Genomic DNA, 22,707 nt, shown 5'->3' with positions numbered 1-22,707 from the left:
CACCTACTGTCCAATCATCTCAGCAGCTGCATGCTCAGCTGAGGCTCAGCGACCTCAGTGCTGCAGCGGATTGTGAGCGAGTAGGTGCGAGTACAGCACAGCATGAACTGGCGTGGGACCGCCTGTTGGAATGTCCTCAGTCCTACTCCGAGTTCTGCAATGACTCACCCGCGACGAATCTGGTGTCCGTAGTCGCGTGGTAGGTTGATCTCCTCACTACCCACGGTATGTTTCAGCACCCAGAGACGCCTAACTGTTGAAGAGGAACGTGGACCCCAAGAGGCCATGTTGATGGCCCATAGCCCTATATGCTGAAGTTCAATGCTGGCAGCACTGTGCGATGTGGTGTTGGCGGTAGACAGTCGGTACTTCCATCAGTAGATGATAGGTGGCGAGCAGCTTTAACTTCATCAGGTGAAGGTCGTCATCTTGAGTACATCTTCAGATTGCTTGAAATGGGCTGGAGAGTCTAGGACATAGATTCACTGCAGTATCATAATCATTGAATGGTCTGCTAATTGAATGCCACTGACCCCAATTATCTGACGGGAGGTGGAGAGCTGGGGTGTTTAATGAGAGCTAGTGTGTGGCTGTGACGCGATGCATGGTTTGTGGTGATCTCATTAGTCCTCCTTATCTGCTATATATACTTGAGAGGCTGTTAACTGTTGTGTCAGCGCCTTTCTATATGCTCCTGTGGAGGAGATAGTGCTTCTTGCAACATGTCTTGCGAGTTAACAAATATGCTTGCCTCGTTTCCTTTGGTTTTCTATCACGGTCTTCTTCCTGCTTAATGTGTACCCTCACTCTACAGGTGGTGACGTAGTGTGTCGACGACCTGACCCTTTTGCGACGTAATGGCTTGCTTTCTGCTTCCCCTTCTGTCTCTGGCATGATTGAAGTTCGCTTGTGGCAATGTTAACGAGTTTTAATAAAAAAGTTTCTAATTTCTACCCCTTATTATTCTGTGCCATAATATTACTTTTAATGCATGCTGGGCTTATCACCTACGGATTTTCCTCGATGGTGACAGTTTTTTCACTGATTCAACACTCAGGCCACCATGTTGGTGGGATTTCTGTCATATATCCTGTTCAAAGGTGGGGCTACCTTACGAGTGGCGGTATTCTCAGTGTTCACAACCCCCATCTGTAGGCTACGAATAGTATAGCGGCAGTGACCCATCAGCGTAAGTTCAGCTAGAATGTGTAGGCGACAATTATTGGTGACCACCTCGTGGGACCAGTCGTCCTTCCACAACATCTTCCAGACAAAACACATCAGTACTTCATGCAGCTGATCCCGCCACCCATGTTGCAAGACGTGCCTTTGATGGTAGGAAGGGCAGTGAGTCTACTGTATGATGGAGCTCCAGCTAACTGCCCTCTTGGGTGTGAAACTAAAACACTACTACAGACAGAACATTCACAGTTACCTGGTGAGTTCTCATGTGCACTTTCAGTCATTGAAACCTACACTGTCAGAGAAATTTTATGTCCATTTTATCTCCATCTTACAGCAAATGTACGCCTCTTGGAACATATTTTCAGCCATATGTTGATGTGACAATTTCCACTCGTTTTCCTCTCAGGAGAAGATTCCTAGAATTAATCTCCATTTAGCAAAATCAACCTATATACAAAACATGTTATTCATGTTGACCAACACATATAACGTTTCTCCAGAAGAAAAACCAAATATTACCAAGGATAAGTTCTTTAACCGGCACGAAGACATTAAGCAGCATGATTGCCTGTCTCACAATTTTCCTCTTTTACGAAGATATGAACAACAGGAAGGTTCTTTTTTTAAAAACAGTACTATGTATTGATTATAGGTCAGTCCTCTTTTTCTCCTCAAGACCTGTTGAGGAACGTAACTGTTCAAGTAAACATGACATTATTTAAAACGTAAAAGGAAACTGACTTTGAAGTTCTATACTAACACATAGTGCAGGTACCCAAGGTGACGTAACTCCTCCACTTAGTTAAAACGCCAGTGAAGAAATGAGAATATAAAGAAAGCACACACTGTTCATTCAGTCAGTCGTCTTCAGTTGAAGATTTGTATGAGGACAAGGAACAGTAACTAAGGGAAACTAATAATGCTACTCATTTACGGAGAATATAAGTTAGCAGAAGAGTAACTGCAATATTTTCTTATTTAGAATACTGGGACAGGTAGTAAAGAACTGTAGTGCTTTAAAACTATTTGTTATGTAGAGCATAGCCAGTTCTTGTTTAAAAATTGTATCATCATTATCTTTCTTTAACTGTGGTTGAAGTTCAGCACAGCGGTACTCAGACAGAGGCTCTACAGCGAGCGATATCCTGACAAGAATCCATCTTCCCGACACATGTCTGATGTGCGCTTTTCCTGGTGTTTCCATTTATTTACTGTGAGTTCAACTGTTCTCACGTTGATATTTTCCCTGTGTAGGGCTTCTTTTCCTGGAAAAGTAAAGCAATTTGTGTATGATACGAACAATTAATGAACTAAAAATAATAGTTTCCCACTTATTTTGGGAAAACGATATTATCGTTTCCTGTAACTGCCGCTATGAGACAGGCGATATGTTACTCAGTACGTCTCCTTCGCTGTATGTTTTGGGTCATGTTAACGACGTTATCACGACTACTCCTGTGAACAGCTTTTTCTGCATAGAGATTTTCTACTTACTGTTCCATCCACAGGTCATTTTAGTAACTCTAAATTTTAACCTGTCGCTAGGTTAAGGACTTTATTTACATGGTATGACACGTATGTTAGTAGCTTCACTGCCACCACCAGCTTAACAATATCGTAATTTTTTAAGTCGACTGTTATTGCATTTTGTTCACCAGAGTAGAAGGGTAATGGGGGCGCAAGCCAATTTTGATGTCAAATTGATATGAAAATTGATTAAATTCATCAATCAACTAGATGAAGTCATGCTTTTCCCTCAGCCAGCACGTCGGTCTCCACACCCTCCGTCCCCTCCACCATTCTCTCTCCCTCCCACATACCCTATTGGCGGAATTTCGAATTCTGGCAGGAACTTCTTTGTCCCAGGACTGTGCTGATGTCCCGCTCCACCCACCACTGGGGAAATGGAGGAAAATTAAAAATGGCAGTGCCCTTCCCATGATGCAAACCCTGGTCCTTCTGGGAAAAAGGCCCAAGTGCACCCTCCCACACATGGAAACTGCCCATATGCAGGAGAGGAAAGTTACATTAGTGTACTTAATTTATTTTGGTTGCGAAAATGAAGTGATAATCAGTCCTAATTACATAATTAAACACAAAGATGGGCCATAATTACACAACTATATGCTTCACAATGACTTCCTAAAATCGCAATACAGCTCAAAAATTGGATATAACATATATAACTGTTATTATCATGCTGGGAAAAAGTTTCACAACACTGCTCGAAGTGGCAGATGAAGTTAAACTCTACCCTTCACCTACAAGCTGCCAGGCAAAAAGGCTGGAATGGTAGGTACTATCTTGATGGGAATTGTGTTCAACTAAAGAGGTGTTGTTATTGTAGAGAGAGAAGTTTTATAAGTGTATTACCTGTAAGCATACTTATGAGGACTGCATCTATTGCTGCTTGACATCTGAGTTTGCTACAGATGCCTGCTCAACATTCACCCTGCAGCCCAGGTAATCGAAGCCTATACATGCTACCACAACCTATGGAAGGTGCATCACCTTTCTAATTACACATGTAAACTGTCGTCAAGAACCCAGTAAGAGATTTCAGATGGGCAGTAGATGAATGCCTGTCCTCCTCAATGTATGGCTGGGCATTAGCAAAATTATAGTCCCTGTTACTTCCCCTCTTCCCTCCCCCTCCCTTTCTCCCTCCGTACCTCCCTCCTCTTATGTGGGAAAAGGCTTTTTCAAACAGTTAGCTGCTACTGCCATGTGCCACGCCCTCCTTTGCGGCCTACTGCCACTGCGCTGGCTGAGAAGTGGGCGTGCCACAAGCTCATGGTCTCCCTGAGCTGATGGTCCCTCACCAACACAAAAGGGAAATCTAGCAGCACCAGCCTGACCTACATGCTGACCTGTGATTGGGCACAGCTGCGTCAGTGATCTCACACACACTGGACCAGCCCCCACACCGCTCCCCCGCATGCGACCCCCATTCTATTATGGAGAACACTGGTATTTAAACGTCAATGCATCTCTTATAATCGAGCAACTATTAAAAATAACACAATAGTGATAATAATAATTGTCCTCTTTCCACGAAAATTGACGTAAAACAATCATCTTTTAGTTTTATGAGAAAATTTGGTATAGTTTTTACATTCGACTGCAAGATATAATTCACATCTTACTATTTGCGACATTCAATGAAATGCGCCGCCATCGTTTACAAACGCAGAGACCTAAACATACTCACCCTGCGTACAACTGCGTAAAAATCTTCCCCTATTTTTCTGCCAAAGCTATTGATCACCACTGTATGTGCTCGATATTCGAAACCATTTTTAAATAAAGAAAAAGGGATAATTTAAAATCAGAAGAAAGACAATGACATCTATAATAAGCAATTTATTTCAGCTTGATAGAAAAATTACACCACCCAAGAGCATTTCTTGCGTTAAAATCAGTGTCTGTAAGTAAACTGTCATGCATGTTTGTATTACAACCATTTCAGACACATGAAATAACATTACAGAATACAGTCTTTCACGCTATTGGCTGACATATCGGAAAAAATACAATCATTTTACATTTGACAACAACAATTCAAGAGGACATTGCTGTTTTCTACACAATGGCAAGCCCTTATTTACCAATGCGATGCTCTATCACACCTGCATATACAAACCAAATCGGGAGAGTCTGTCATGTAGTAGAACCTCCTACAAGATTTTATCGCGTCTCCCACTCTCTTTTCTGTTACGACAAAATCAAATACCACCTGAGTGCCTACATTTAACATTTTTTCTCCACAGCTCCAGTCTACCGACGTGTCTATATACTTTCTATCATCCAACAGATGCAGGCATTCTAGTTTTGTAAACAATTTGATCATCACATCCTGTTTCTCGCAATCTCACCCACAGCACTCACCCAATGCACAAGATTTCTCCAGATGCTAGCATGTCGAGAAGGATTCCACCTCTTATCGGTGTATAGTTGACTTGAGAGTGTTGCAGTGATATGACAGACAGTTAAGAAGAAGCGTGTGGTCTATACACAATGGAGTTCCAGGTGGATGGAGTTTCAAACATTTCACTTAAATCAACTGTGCTAACAATTCTGAAACATTATTCACTGTCTAAAGTCAGTACCAGGCCGGTACTGGCATGAAAGGAATGATCATAGTTAATAAACCCACACTCCCATGGTCACACACTTCTGCACCTAAAAATGGTGTATTGTTAAAGCCATACGGATTCTGATGTCTTAGTAGTGTAGAATGCAACGTTCTTAATATTTTAATGCAGAAAACGTTTGTTCAACATCAGACATGCAACCACGCCACAAGTTTTCTAACCAAATCGCAAAGACGCAAACTTCGAAATGATAAAACTACTTGTTGCTACATTATTATGGTGTCCTATGAAGGCAATGTCAGTGTATATCCGCCGCTCGAGCTGCTTATAAATCTACTAGAATGAAATCATGATACCGCTGCTCTGTTTCTTAGGAAATCGACAGATTTTATGTGTCTGTTTAAATTGGAACCATTTATAACCTCATCACACTTCCCACATCAGTCATGCTTGTCAGTTGTAGTATTAATATCGGTACTGATGTATGCAGCTCTGTCTCACTCGGAAGTAGAGCGAGGAAAATCCGACATGAATATTTCAGATAGCTGATGAACTGACGTACCGCCCACGCCCTGCTGCACTAAAATGCACACAAAGAAGCAGCAATGTCTCACAAGGGAGTAAGCACTACGGTCAGTAGCCGGAGGAGATGTAACAGTCTTATTGCTGTTTACAGCAACAACGCCACAGCTCTGTAAGCATTCCTTCTCTACAAAGAAGTCCTGGTTAGTTGTTAGGTAGTTTCGCTCATGTGTAGTATAATAAAGAAAATTCACTCTAGCACCACATCTCTCGAGTACACCCCCCTCATACTATTAAAGGTGATATTTTGATATAGGTCCACTCTTCTATACGACCCTCTAGGAATTGGCTTAAGTCTGACAAAATCCACTGATTCTTCTTAATACTAAGGAATAACATTGTTTGTGAGAACCATCCATAATTCAGTAATATCCATATTCGACTGCATGTGTGAGAACACTGTTATGGACTGACATACACTGGTTTGCCGGTCCTAGGCCTGCGACTCAGTTGTATATTTATGTCGCCTCTGTTGAAGTATGTGTTACGAAAACCCACGTGTGTGTGTGGGAGGGGACTGTGGATTAAAACTGAGTGCATCCAACATGATTTTTTTAGGTTTTGTCGGGTGTTAGTGTCGGGATAGCCATACCCTACCTCAGTTACCCACATTTTTTGCGTTTCATTGTACGTTTTCTGTAATTTTATGTATTCCCAGTCAGTTTATGTAATTTTGCAATTTATTTAGGGATTTTACATATTTCATCGCATTTCCCTCAATTTTAAATATTTCTCATCAATTTGTCGTAACTATACCCGGTTTTCTTTGATTTTTATCTATTTTATGTCTTTTTCATATTTTTTCCATACTTTTCTGTATGTATGTGGTCATATGGCTGGTATGCCCATTCGTTGTATAATTTTATATGAGGATGTTAGCGAGTCCCATACATCAGCTCACTAAAAAGTCCTAAGAATTCCCCTCTTCCTTATGAATCCGCATGCATGAATTTTGGATAGGAAGATCACGAAAAGTTTAGTAACAGTCAACTTGTACCTAGGTGAGACTCAAAGAGAGGTGCAGATTGGAAGCTCGAAGTCTGGAATCAAGTTCATGTACTGCTACGACACAACTGAGAGCTTGTCTGCAGACTATCAAGATGCACTTGATGGAAACTCAAAGTTGTGGCTGAGTTCTACATGTTCATCTGCCTTCCACTCTACCATTCAGGAATCTGTAACAGGGATTTGACGTAAAAGCGTGCGTAGTTGATTTCTGCTGCTACTCAGTTTTTTTTTTTTTTGCAAGTATGTGCCCATATTGTTTCCCAGATGTGCTTCACTACTTGTGTTTACACCTTACAACTTTGATACATCAGCACAACCATGTCAGAACATCTACAAACTGTAAATTTCGGAATTTTTTTATTCTAGTAATAAGTTGTACTTTAGCTGGCAGTGTGTCGACTGCATTCGACATCTTGGAATGTGAGAGTTTCCCCTTCCTGTACCTACAGACTGTTCACTCCTGGCAACATAATTTATAGACAAAAAGTTAGTAAGTTACGCAGATGAAATGCAACCATACACTGCTGACAGCTCTACGCAGATACATATAGTTATACAAATGGCAATTTCTCGATTTTAGCTCTTGCCCATTATTTTCGATAGTGCTATAGCCCCACAAATAGGGAAATACTCTACTCAAAACGATCCTGTAGAGGATGTAACCAAATTTAAATTCATCCTGCTAAAGGGCATAACATCTTTAATGCAAGTTATATTACTGATATTTCGTAACAATATTTTCTAGATCATCCCTGTAACAACAAGAAAGCAAGGCATCCTGTTGCGCCTATCACACCTCGTTTTATGCTCTTAAAGATACATGATGATGGCACATAATCATCCCAATTCCACTATTCTGTGTACTAGATGTCCATCAGATGGAGGTAGACAGTACTTCGCGGGTATTATTATTATCTACAATCAGCACATTAGTTCGACAGTGTAGTACTGTACTCGAATGCGCTCAGTCTCCCACAACCAAATATTCTACTGATACAATGCATATGCTCTATTTTTTTTTTGTATGTCTTTGCCCATGCATGTGCTGTGAATTGCTCCAGTAAACCCAACCCAGTCCAGCCACTGGTGGATCCACTGCACTTTATGCAGAACGGTATATAGAGGACGATCCATAATGCAGTACATCCAGGACAGCGTTCTAAGGTGGATCCACCAGTGAGAGGACTGGGAGGTTTATGACAGCCATCCATGAGGGCTGTGAGGACATAGACATATAGAAAATGACTTGAAGTTTCCAATCTGCACCAACTACTGAATCTCATCTAGCTACAAGGCGACTTTTACTATAGTTTTTATGATCTTCCTATCGAAAATGCATGCATGTCGATCATGAGAAGATGGGAACTCTTAGGATTTTTTAGTAGGAGGATGTACAGGACACATAAATGTCATTGTACAACATCAAACAATGCAAATAGCAGGCTGGCAATATGACCACATACTAACGGAAAAGCATTGAAAAAATATGAAAAAAATTACACATAATCGATAAAAATCGACAAATTGATGGGAATATATGAAATTGAAGTAAATACCACGAAATGTGTAGAATCAAGAAACAAACTTGCAAAATGGCTTAAATTGGCTGAGAACACATAAAATCAGAGAAAAAGTACCATGAAATACAGGGAATTGAGGTGAGTTGTGGGCACCCAGACATTCAGGACCAAGAAAAGCTTAAAAATTATGCCCTGGCTGCAGTCATTTTCAACCATCCCTCTCCCCACAACTGGGTTTTCATAACACATACTTCAACAAAGAAGACATATTAAGGTAGGCTAAATATATGTATCTCAACTCACAACTGTATTCTCACACATGCAGTCGAATTACTGTTGGATCTCACTATCAATGTCATTCCTTAAGAATTAAGGAGAAGAATCAATGCATTTATCAGACTTAAGTCACTGCTTAGAGTGCTCTGTAGGACAATGGACCTATGTCAGAAATATCGCCTTTAATATTGTGAGAGGGGTTTACTCGAGAGACGCGGTTTTAGGACGAAATTGCGATTCAACCCTACACATGAGTGAAACTACCTAACATCAGACCAGGACTTCTTTTGCGAAAGGAATGCTACCAGAACTATGGTATTCCTACTGTAAACAGTATGAAGACTGTTACATGTCCTCTGGCTACTGACCCTGGTGCTTACTCACTCGTAAGAAGTCGCTGTTCCTTTGTGTGCATTTTCGTGCAGCAGGGCGCGGGTAGTACCTCAATTTATCAGCTGTCATAAATATTCATGTCCGTTTTTCCTCGCTCTATTTCCTAGCGGGACATAACCACATCCATTAAAACCGATACTGCTACTACTAATGATATGCATTACTGATGCGGGAAGTGTGATTGAGGGTTTGTACATTTCCAATATAAACATACATATAAAATCCATTAATTTCCTAAGAGACAGAAAAGCAGTCTCCTAACTTCATTCTAGTAGATTTATACGCATCTCGAGCAGCAGATATACACTGACGTTGCCTTCCTAGGATATCAGAATAGTGCAATGGATTAACCTGACGAGTACATTTTGGCTCCTGCAAGAAGCAGTTTCCACCCCACACTACTACAGAAGTCAGACAGATGCTCCCTACATACCACAACTAAATGCCTGAAAAACTTTCAGCAATAAATATCCTCTGGAGTCGTCCGCTGTAGGGAAAAGTCAAAATTTTCTATTTTCTTACGTAACTAGTGGGATACTTGGGCACTAGAGTATTCCTAGTTAGTGTAAGAAAAACATTAAACGAACGGAAAATATTATTTATTGCAAAATTTAAGAAAAATCAAATGAAACTTTTAATTATAAATTGATACACAAATTCTGGGTTTCTTTCGGAATAGGAGGTCACGTCTTATGGACAGGAATACTGTTAATGACATTTGTATAAAAAGTGTGGGAAAGCTCTTTTATCCCTTTTCTAATGTTATTTACTGGGCAGAATGGCTGAGAACTGCGCCTACTCAACTTGAATAATTATCCAATTGAAATTTTCTAAGTACGTTCGAGGCTGTCATGTGAGAAATGTAATGGAGTGACGTGAATGAGGTAAGTTATTTCTAATGGGGGAAAGATGGGGCTCAACTACGCTGTAGCGCACAATACTGTGAGCTGCGACAACTGATGCCTGTGAGGCTCGCCGCTGAAAAATAACAAAACTATGTCATTCTGTCTGGATTGACCTTCGCCAATCGAACTCTCACTATGCCTTGATGAAGTCAAGCACTCCTATCTTCCCTTAGTCTAGCTATTGGCGTGGTACACCGGTCAGATAACCAGTCCACCGCGATGCCACTCAATCTTCGCTCACAGGTGCTAACTAATACTCTGCGTTCACACTGCACATTAAGACTCATGGCCAACACCGTGAACAAACAATCACTCCAATTTGCTAGCGACAGAGGTGCTCTCTCAGTGCAGTACTGAGTAGAGACTTTGTTCCTCACTCTCTCCCGCCATGTATTCCCACTACAAGACCATCACCGGAACGACTTCCCTCCATGCAAAAAGCGAAAGTGATTTAGCGATGATACAGAAATTGTGAAGCACTCTGATGCATCACTAGCTGCCATTGATATTATGTAACAACTGGTAAATTTGCTAAAATTGATTGCACTATCAACTGCATTGTGTATTATAGAACATCATCCTATATCAACAGCGTCTTTCTCATCGCATTTATCCACAGGTGGTGATTACCACATAACGATTGATTGACACAATATGGTTGAGATAGATGAAGCCTTGGCAGAACACTGGATATCTGCTACTTGTCGCTGTGGAGTATGGGATTAAACGTATAGGTCATCACCTTCAGACAGTTATTTGGAAGCGTTCCTCGATGCCACAGACTCATTCTATTTCCATATGCTGCTATGCCAACCACATGTTTTTTCTTTTCATAAATAAGATAACTGTTTTCCCTTTTATTTCTACTAACTCACGTGTGTTGTGAACAGCACCTTCTGGCGATGGTCAGCACTGGAACAGTAATCGTATACATGACTGCAAAGTCAGGAAACAATCCTCTTCAAAATGGTACACTGAAACATTCACTACCTTGTCACTGTGGAAGATTAGACTGACTGCATAGGTCATCACCTTCAGAGAGCTGTTGGTAACACTCTAAAATGCTTCAAACTCAAAATCGGTGTTGCTCATAAAACTAACAGAAATTGGCTGTACCTGCTCTCGTGGGAACATGACTGGTTTTATTATTGTCGACACAATTGCATGTTTAAAAAAAAATAGGTGTTTCCGTAATTTCTATATTATTTCATACTTTATAACCTCTAATTATAAAGTAGACACCACACAACTTATAGCTCATTATGGAACCTGGAAATGATAGTATTTTCTCCCGACACATGAATAGATTGTGTGAAACAGACTGTGATGACCAAATTGCTTAAAAAACCAGAATGCAAGAATCTTTTGTATGATAGAAAGTTTACAGACATGTCAGTAGAGGGGAATTATGGAACGAAAATGTCAAATGTAAGCATACAGACGGAATGTGATTTCGATGCAATGGAGGAGAGAAAATTGGTAAAATTTTATGGGAGTTTCAATTACAACATAGACCTCACTATTTGCTTCCTAAATGCAGGTGTGATATTGCTTTGTATTGTTAAAACAGGGCTTACCACAGTATAGAAAACAGCAACTTCTCTTGAATTATAGCTGCCTCTTGTCAAATGTAAGATGATTGTGTTGTTATTGACATTTAAGCTAATGGTGTGAAAGATCGTATTCTCTAATGTTATTTCACGTGATCAAAGTGTTTGTATTACACACATTCGTGACAGTTTATTTGCAGACACTAATTTCGAAGTGCAAGACAGTCTCAGGTCGTGTCATTTGTCCATCAAGCTGAAGGAAATTGCTTAACATAGATAGTTTTCTTTTTCTTCCAAGTTAAAATTCTCACTTTTTCTTTACTCCGATTACAGTTTTGAAATAATGAGATCATTATGCGGTGATCGGTAGTTTTGGCAGCAAAATAGTGGAAGTTCTTTTTCCCAGTTATACACAGGGTGGACATGTATAGTTCTCTGCAATCTGATCATTTGTAATCGGCAACGGTGCACTTCGTTGGATGTCTCAAAATAATGAGATGCGAATTTTGTCGTGCTGTCGAACGTAAAAAATATACCGATTTCCTCATAAAACTATAAGAAAATTGAGTGCATCTATTTTCGTGGAAAGAGGACAATTAATATTGTCGCTATTGTGTCCTCCTTTTTAATAGGTGCTCAATTTTGAGAGACGCCTTGAAGTTAAATACAAGTGTTCTACAATACAGAATGGTGGTTCCTTGTGGGGTGATTGTCGAGCAGGCGTCTGTAGCAAACTCTGATGTCAAATGGCGATAGGTACAGACCTCAGCTTACAGATAATACACTTATTAAACTTCTCTCTGCCCAGTACCAGCGTCTTGTCAGTTGAACACAGTTCCTGCCAGCCTTTTTTCCCGGCAGCTTGTAGGTGAAGGATAGAGTTTGAGTGCGTCTGCCACTAGTTTTGAGTCGTAATGTGAAATTTTTTCCCAGCAGGGTAGCATCAGTTGTATGGAATCGTCAAATTTTGAGCCGTACTGTGATTTTAGGCAGTCCTTGTTTAGGGCAATGTATATACTTGTATAGTTAGAGCCGATATTCGTGATTAATTATGTAATTAGGACCGATCTTTGCTTCAGCTTCCCAACCAAAATGAATAAAGTACACTAACCTAATCTTTCTCTCCCGCATCTGAGCAGTTTCCATGTGTTCGTGGGTGCACTTGGTCTTTCTGCTCATTACTCTGCTACTCACCAGATGCAAAAAGAAAGTTTTTGTAAAACTAGTCTTGCCAAGGAGCTGAGTATTCCACCCTAATATACGAATTGTTGAAGGAATGTGCAGAAATGACCGCCGACATACGATGGAAAGTCATGTTTTCCTCCAAAAGAGAAATTCTATAATGAATCACCACCAGATACAGAACCTGGAGAGATTTCGAATAAATGGATCTAGAATATACAATTCCCAGCTGCCAGGAATATGTCCCAGGTTGCTAGAGGTAAACGAAGTCACATTTATTATCCCAAGAATATGAGCATGCCCTTATTCACATTACCACTACAACGAACTGTGCAGTGTCAAACGTCTCAATTGAATTCTCTGCCTCCAGAGATTCATTTTGAGTAGAATGTCACTCTGGAGCCATGACCGATGTCGTGACTGACTAGATAGCAAGAACGGTCGGCGAGTTGTCAGTCAGCTGCAACAAGTGGGCTCATTAGCATCTTGTGGAGGCCAGAGCTGGAACCGCATTGGAAGCCGCCGACCAGTCTGCGACGTGTCGCTAGGGGCCAGCTGCAATACTTGCAGCCAGAGCTCACTGCAGTCTCTGTGGGGAATGGCCACCGTATGGACTGGCCAGACAGACAACGCTCTCAGTAAAGGCAGAGAAAGGGGCTACTGCATGTCAAGAGCAGCACTCCTTAACTGCTTTCGGCAGTTGTTGTTCTCATGGTGGTGGTTTGATGTTTCATACAGGGCAGTGCATGGTATGTGTCAGCAGTGCACTGGGAGTGTGTTTGCCAGTCACAAATTCCACACCAAAATTGGTTGTAGTCATGTGAAAAGTTGGGGTTGTTTATTGATGGCACAAAGAACTTTGAGTGTGTACACTGTGATCAAAATCAGTTCCACTTGTTAACTACACACTGACTGCATTTGATTGTATCAATACTAAAAAGTAGTTATCTAGTGATGGCAGCAGTAGCAGACCAGTGTGTAATTGTGTATTAAGATCCTAGTTAAGTCAAAATGTTAGTTTGCTGTCTTATTTATTTCTGATGAAATTTTCTTAGATATGATAGGAAGACTGGTTGTAGCAGGCAAAGTAAATTCTTAATGTTGTTGCCCTGTTTGCCAATTATGTACATTTTGAAACATCGGCTTTTACTCCTTTATTTGGTGGAAGATTATTTTTGTATAGACTGTGTGGGATCTAGTTAAGAATTCTACAGAGGTATTTTGTTTTGGATAAAATGTATTTTTCTTCTGTTGACGTCAAATAATAAACTACTCAAAAAAAAGGACAACATTTTAAACATCTGCATTATTATTTCAGGAATGTTTCAGACTTTTGTTCTGCAAAATGAAATCCCTATTTCCCACATGTTAAAGAGACCAGACACGACATTCATATAACTAGGGCGAGGCAGCCAATGATACGTTCCCCGTAGATCCCCAAAGAAGCCTGAATACGTACGGAAATAAGCAATCTCTGCGCGTAATGAAAGTACTGCGAAGGGACACTATGTCACTAATATTTGGGTATGTTGGAAATTTGGGTCAGTCAGGGGCCGTGTCCAGATAGCCGAGACGATCAATATAAGCGTTCGCGAGAAACGGAAAAATCCGGGTTTCGTGTCTTGGCGAAAATGCTTCGTATTTGCAGATGCTAATGCGTTTTCTGTGTTTATTTGTACCCGGACGGCTCTAGTCTCTGCAGTGCCTGTTTCTAACATCGTATGTCTTAGTAACACAGGCACTGCTATTTCGTATTAATTCGACAAAAAGAAACATTTCAATATCTGGTGGCTATCTGTGTGCCCTTCAGACTGCCTCAGACCTTCGATTTATGCTCCTGAGAAGTCTGTGTACATCTTATTGTGGCATTTTTTCCCACTCCTCGACAAATGCCTGTGCGAGTTGCCGAAGATTCTTACGTGCCACTAGATTGGCTCGAAGTTGCCTGTTCAGCGTATCCCATAAATCGTCAATAAGAGTGGGGTCAGGACTCGGAACATGCCAGGTACTGAAACGTTCCCACGGTTGGTGCGGCTGAATGCGCTGTCAGATTTTTTTTTTTTTTTTTTGGATAAACTTGGAACCGATGTGAACTGCAACCGGTGAAACATGACCCAGTACATTCTCGTTGATGTATCTCCGAGCAGTAAGTTGGTCTCTGAGTACCTGAAGCTCTGATCGGCCATCAATTCTGATGCCACCCCTATAACAATACTGAGCAGCAGCCAGATCTGCCCATTTCTTGGACTGTTGCTTTGTTATAGCGTTCACCACAACGACGATGGTCACCTATACGCCCGTCGCTCCGCGTTAGAGGAAGTGAGACTCTTCTGTAAACAATACATCGCGCCAGTGACGCAGCTGTCAACAAATCGAAGTGGATCTCTCGTATGCCGAGTAGTTAATCGAGAAATGGGATGAGGTCTTCTCGCTCTCAAACCGGCATTTCGAGAGTTTGTTGCGTGTTGTCTCTTGAATGACACTGCAAGCAGTTGCTGCTCTCAGATCATTTTGAGGTCCTGGACAGTCGCAGTGCGCCAGCGGAGAGGGCAATTAACCACTGACCCGTCATCCGCGGTCGATGTTTTCCGTTTTTTCCCTTACCCTAGCTTTTTTGAGGATGTACTAGTTTCCTGAAATGTTTCCTAAAGCCTCCAAACAACAGAAGAAGCCGCATAAAGCTCTGTATAAACGACACGAATAGTCCAAACTACCTGTAGTGACGTCACAGCCCGGCACTCGTCCTGCCTCAGTCAGATGCCTAATGTCGATTGATATAAAAAATGGCTCTGAGCACTATGGGACTTAACTTCTGAGGTCATCAGTCCCCCAGAACTTAGAACTACTTAAACCTAACTAACCTAAGGACACCACACACATCCATGCCCGTAGCGGTCGCGCGGTTCCAGACTGTAGCGCCTAGGACCGCTCGGCCACCACGGCCTGCGATTGATATAAGTATACAGATGCAATGGTTACCTACACTCAATAGATGCCAGAGTGAGACATTGCTCGTTCACGTCATTTTTAGACACAGCACGACAGATTTAAATGCTGTCATTAAGCAACTTCTTTTCACTATTGCGGAGGAGTGTTGTTACGATTAAAACACCGGAAGAGTAAAACCAGCAGTATGTATCTTAATCGCCGGCCGCGTACACGATACACTCTACCAAATTCATGTCCTTCTAATGGATTCTGAGTAGTGTGTAATTGTTAAATTGAGCTCCATGTCTGCACAACCAACAGCCCGAATTCCGTTTCACGTAAATCCTACGCTACAAAACTAACTGCGGTAGCTGCTACATTCTGCTTCCCAATAAAAGCATTCGCTACGGCACAGCAATTATCAAAAAACTACATCACCGGTAATTTTACAGTATAACTCGAGATCTAAACGGACGATCGTAAAATTGCAAGTAATGACATAGTGACGTATTCTCGCATCCATGTTCCGGTTACAGTGAAGTGATTTCGAAACTCAGTGAGACCTTTATTGTTTTTCTGCAGAAACCATAGCTGTACTTCCTGCTTTATATTACAAACAAAACAATTCATTAGAAAGAATTATTAAAGTTTGACACAGGATATGAGGACATTTACTCTCCCCAAGAAAATCCACTGCGAACTTGTGAAAGCCATCATACACGGTAAACATCTTTGGTAAACGGTAACATATACGCGGATGAAAGGTGACTGTAACAACTAAATGCAATTAAGTAATCGACGAATTAGTGAAGACAGCAGCGCGCAAAAGGACAAAACAATAAATCGTCGTCAGCAAAGCTATAAGACTGCGTTATACAGAAGAGCAAGAATTCTATAGTAACAGTTAATCCCTGAATATTTAGGCTGTCAAATAAAAATAAACCGTTCATCCTACAAAAAAGTTGGAACCACAGACAGACCCGTGGTGTTTAATATTAATAATCACAAACAAATCAAGTGTAGACACACACACACACACACACACTTATATATCCTAGCGAAACTGAAAATGGACCTAACACAGCTACCGTTTAAACATTGACCAGTGAATAATGACTCATCAATAGTGTAACGGAGTTTGAATAAGCGATTGCCTCCTGCTTACTGTCGCAGCAATGCTACAGAAGAGTTTCCTTTCTTTGATAATCATCGGCTTCAAGCAAGAAAAGGTTAACTGACCCATCAAGATCACAACAAAATTTATGGACCTCACTTCCACCCAGTGTCACATCAACGTGCGAGATCACGGCACAACATGTTCAGCAGGCAGCGACTTTCGAAACAGCATTCTTTGGCTACCTTGTCTGCGTCTGTAACCTGATAGCATGAAAAGACAAACTACTTGTCACTGATTCTTTGTGACTGCCGTTCAATATGGAGCCTCTGATACCTATGAATACTTATGCGCCGTGAATCACAAACTCGAGGTACAGCACGATGACGGCCAAGCAACGTGTATAGCATCAGAGCGACAAAGAAATGGTTTTGGGACTAAATAATTCACAGATAGGTTCGTTACTAAACACACTTACAGTCACCAATAGAAAGAAACTGATTTACATTGATTTACATGCCCACATGGGTTCGAAAGCAACAGGTATAACAAATTCACTTCCACAAAGACATCGAAATATTAGGTTCTCAGCATACGACTTTAAACAGGGCAATAACTCTTTGACAGTTCTACCGCTGCTCCGGATTGTCATCGGACCTTATTTTTTTTGCTGCAGCACACACCACGGTGCATAATTTCATGTTTCTTTCCTCACAGCTATCTTGGCGTGTGATGAATATCTATTACGTGTGCCAAACATTCAATAAGTGAGACGAAGTTTCATTGCTTTCTTGGTAACGATTGTCACTCTCACTTTCTTACAACAATGAATACCAGATGCAGTCAGCGCATTGACGTACAGCAACAGAACCTGATGCAACACAGCTAAGGTATATCATTTAACTCATATAAAAATGAACAGTTACCATTTCACATCAGCACTGTAACCGACATGGAACGTGATCTAGATACGCAAGTACAGGGAAACGTGTCTATACCTGAAATAGAACAATATTCCGAAACGAGCGGTAGTCGTCCAACCTAACAAAAATCGCTAGGCGATAAGACGCAAACAGTAACACAGACACGGATATGCAGCTCAATAACACAGATACAGGTTTTACATCGTTTGTTTCCGGGAGATCGCATTGTGTCACTATGTCGAACAATACGAATTCAGATCACTGTTTCAAACGCTACTTGAACAGCTCAAGCAGCGAACAGATTAAACAGTCACAATAACAGACTAATGAGCACTTTAAACAGACACAAGAAAAGATATGAAGCTTATCAGGTGAACTCAGAAAGAAATAAAGGAATATTTTCAACCAGTGATTGACGGTATTACTATCTGACTAGAAGTGTTAGAAAACGATACTGAGCAAATTAAAAACACACACAAAACCGACCCGGCAGAAATATTGGCAAAAATTAGCGAAGTCGTCTCCAACGAAGTAGTAAAACTCCAGACAGCATTATTACAAGAGAATATCAAAGAAATGGCCCAAAAAACGAATCCTTAGACTCACAATCAGAAGTACATAAGGAACAAATAAGTAAGATCTCCAAATAAGTAGATGAACTATGCATACTAATGACAAATCTGTCTGCCAACAATGGCCGTGATTCAGATGACACAGTGCCTGTGCACTTGGCAGACACAACCGAATATCATGTTTGAAACATTTCAAGAAAAATCAGTAAACAACAAAAGAATGTCATTTCAAACGTACAGTCACATATTTCGCGTACTGAAGAAAAACTGAGCAATAATAACCCTAGACAAGGATTTACGCCCAGTAACACATGTCCACACTATGAAAACCTAGACGTCAATAATAACTTATGGCGTTTGGAAGTTTAATAATGTGAACCGTTTCACATGTCAAGAAATGACAGCGAACAGAGCTCTTGGCGCAACCGCGAAAATGCTGCGTCAAGGCGCTAAGACACATTTGATTATTAACACTTCCTCACTGTACGAAAGTTGAAAGTTTTCCAAAATTTCACTAACGACGTTCTTCCCAGGACGTGTTTAATCGATTTATTTATGCGTTAACACCAAATTGGCCCCTTGAACACACAGACTAGAAAATGAATTACCAGTCAGAATGCTATTGATTATAAGAGACCGTCAATCAGGACTTTCGCCAGCCATTTTTAATTGCGTTATGGCCTACATCAAAGCAGGATAGAAGCAAACTCAGTGTAATTATGTTGAACAATCGGAATTCTCAAGTACAGTATTTCGAGGACATTATACGGCGGAACCAGTATCTGTGCCATCCGCTGAGCCCACCTGAGTTAATTAGAATTTGCCTCACGAAATTACCTACCCATTTACGTCAAATAATCTTAGCAATCAGGTATAAAGACGCTTCAGAAGAATTTTTGACCCTTTCGCAAGGGTTGGAATTAGACGGTGATCACAACAGGAAAATGAGCTGATCACAAATTTGATAATTATGATTGCTCATACATACGACATTACAATAACAACGGTAAATCATACAATAAATTTCATGTTTAAATAATCACTGAAGCGATCATAGACACCATCCTTACGATACGCGAGTTTGGACCAAAACAACTACATACACAGGTACAATTGGGGAAGCCACGATTCGAATTCTTGTTCAGGCAATAAACATCGTTTTGGAAACAGTCATAAATATAATAACAACCACATAATCACGGACGTTGATGTCGTCAGCAATGTAATCAGTCCAGTCAAAACTACACCAGGTATATCCATGGAAATTCTGGCAGCAACAAAGACCACAATAACAGCCAGCAAAACAAGTCTGTGTGGCAGAACTGAGATAGATCGTCACCACAACGGTAAGTAGAGATTGTCGAAGTTAGATTATCGACAGCTAATGACAGTCAGCGACAGGTAAACAGAATAAATAATGACTTCAGGCCCCAGCAGCTGAAGGGAAAATACAGCAAACGATGATTCTGCTGCCGTAACTATTAACTTAAAGCAATTGGAAGATATTAGGGACATTCTGCTCCAGGAAAATGAAGTTGGAACAAAACAAATTGTTTGTATTGTTAATAATAATTTCATTGCAATTTTGGACTCATGTAGCGCAATGTCATATATCAGAAAATCAGCATATAATAAATACACAAAAACAGTACTTTGTCTGACACTACTTCTTAGGATCACTCACCTCTTTGCATGAGGCTACAGCTAAAACAGTGACAAAAGCTTTCATTGAGAACGTTTTGTACCATGTAAGACACGTTGATTAGATCATATCATACGAGATGCCTCAGTTTCGAACCAATGTTTGGCTACATACATTAAAGTGATACAACATCCAGCCAATATTTATTCATTTTATTCTCCTATTCAAACCAATCAGAACGCATAATTAACCGAATTAACAAGACGTACTGACTCTATTGCCACTGCCTACACAGAAACTGGGACAGAAATGTCACTTTATTTCAAAGAAATCTTAAATGAGTTTCTTGAAGTCTCAACTTCTTTGCCACCAGTCTTAGTGTTAAAGAAACAGCAGCCGCCAGACAAAATCAAAGAACTTGTACAACTTCTTCACACCATAAAATTCCGGCACAAAGATATCATTCAAATAGCCTTAACAAATATTGCAAATACAGCTGAAAAACGCAGGGGATATCATACATAGAGGCACAAGTCAGGAAATTCCAAGTAGGACAAAAAAGTTTTGGTCAAATTTCAGCCAACATCAAGCAAAGGTAAATCTCTGAGTCATAAATTCTTTCTTTTCTACAACTGATCCTACCGAATTAAAAGAATAGCGCACAATACTGCAGTCGAAGTTGAAACACTATGTACACGAAAATCCAAAGGAATGCACCACGTAACACACACAAAACGATCTGTTGAGTAAATAAAATGTTGGCGGTAGCTGATACTGTAGATAGTGATATGTATGGAACTTTGTGTAACTAATTAGGCGCGCAATGAAATTTTGTTTTTTGCTGAGATGGTATGTGATAAACAAGTATATTGAGATTGTTGTGCACAATTTCATGAAATATGTAAGTTAAAAGCGGTAAACATTATTCAAGATATTTGGTTTTGAGTGAAGACTGTTAGTAACAATGTAAGTAATTTTCTTAGAAAATGGCTTATGATGTAGTTTTTCGTATCTGTCAATTTGTGAAGATTAAGCAAAGAATAAGAGTTGTATTGGAAAAGTAATGAAGTTTTATGAGCTATTAAGTTACTTGTGCATTGAAGCAGTTGGTGTGATATTTTGATGATGATGTATGATGAAGTTTATGATGAATAGTATGATGATATATGTTGATGATATTTGAGGTAATGATGAACAGATATCGGTTAGGGACTCTGTTTCCTGTTGACACATGTTGTTGGAAGAATGCTACATCTAGCAGGTTGCAAGCTAAGAAGTGAGTAAGTGTTGATGTCATATGAAATGCTATGCTTGAATGAGATCGAATAATTTACGAACACTATAAGAAAAATTTTATTTGAACACCTTCCATTTTGGAAGTAGGTTCTGCGAGATTTAAGAAGTTGAAGGACAGACATAATTTGAGGAATTTTTGAAGTATAGGTGATGAAATACATATTTGATTAATGAATAGGCTGTTTCACCATTTTGAGTGAACACAACTTGTTGAGACATGACTCTATAACAACTTCCATTTTCCTCCCCTAAACAGTGATCATGAATCCAAGACAAATATCTAAAGTTTTAAAGCAGTGACAATTTTGGTGCCAAAGAATATATGTTTCTAGTGATGGTTTATATTTCTTTGCTTTTGATAGTTTAAGTTAAAGATGCCAATTTCTAATGTGTTATCGATTTCTTTTAAACATGCATGAATTTGTTCTTATTACACTACTATGTTTCTTATTTTGTATCTTTCTTACATGTATCTTATGTGATTTCTTTGCATATCCAATGTGTCCTATCTTTTGCTTTATTATGAACAGTTTACTCTGAATGATTGAATTTTCATGATTATCTATGGCCTGTATATGTCATGTTCTGTATAATTGTTATATATGTGTATGTAAATCTTTTTGTTGATACAATTCTGTGGCATGTAAAAAGATTGTACATCATTTTTATACTCTGTTGTATTTTTGCAAGTGCCATGGCTGAAAGAATTAGTGCATTCTTTTCTCAAAATTTGTATTGTACGGATGTTAATTTTTATGGAAGATATTACGTTGGGTAGTGAAGCACTTCTTGTAACATTCATGATGATGAAGCTTCAAAATGGCTCTGAGCACTATGGGACTTAACATCGGAGGTCATCAGTCCCCTAGAACTTAGAACTGCTTAAACCTAACTAACCTAAGGACATCACACACATCCATGCCTGAGGCAGGATTCGAACCTGCGACCATAGCAGTCGCGAGGCTCCGGACTGAAGCGCCTAGAACCGCTCGGCCACCGCTGCCGGCGATGTTGAAGCTTCACCACTGCTAACAACATGGGTCATGGTTGGCAGAAGACAATTTTCTATGCTGTTCGCTATGTCAGGCTTCAGGTATTGCTTAATGTTCCGATGCCAGATGAGTTTCTGCTGGTCGCCTTACCAGATTCCAAAGAGAATCTGACATTCCGTTTCAAGTTGAGTTTTTTCTGGTCGTTTGGATGAGCTCCAGACTCATTAGCTCTACTACAATATTGGGAATGTTGCTTCACAAGTGGACTTGAGGCAAACCATGGACTATTAAAATGTTTGCTGTGTTAGGAATTTATAGGGACTGCAATGACCTCTATTCTGCAACGATTGTTTCATTTGTGTGCCTAATCAGAACTTTATAATATCCTGCGCACAATGTTTTAGAGAAAAACCTCAAGTTCAGTTTCTTTATGCACATGTTTTCAAATTATTTGTTTTGTAAAATTGTGTACACTCTTGTATCTTATCAAATTTTTGTACTTTTCACATTGTAAGACAACATAAAAACCTACAGTATGAAAATTT

The sequence above is a fragment of the Schistocerca serialis genome, chromosome 7, assembly GCF_023864345.2.
Source record: "Schistocerca serialis cubense isolate TAMUIC-IGC-003099 chromosome 7, iqSchSeri2.2, whole genome shotgun sequence".
Classification (NCBI taxonomy): Eukaryota; Metazoa; Arthropoda; class Insecta; order Orthoptera; family Acrididae; genus Schistocerca; species Schistocerca serialis.
This window is presented reverse-complemented; position numbering follows the sequence as displayed.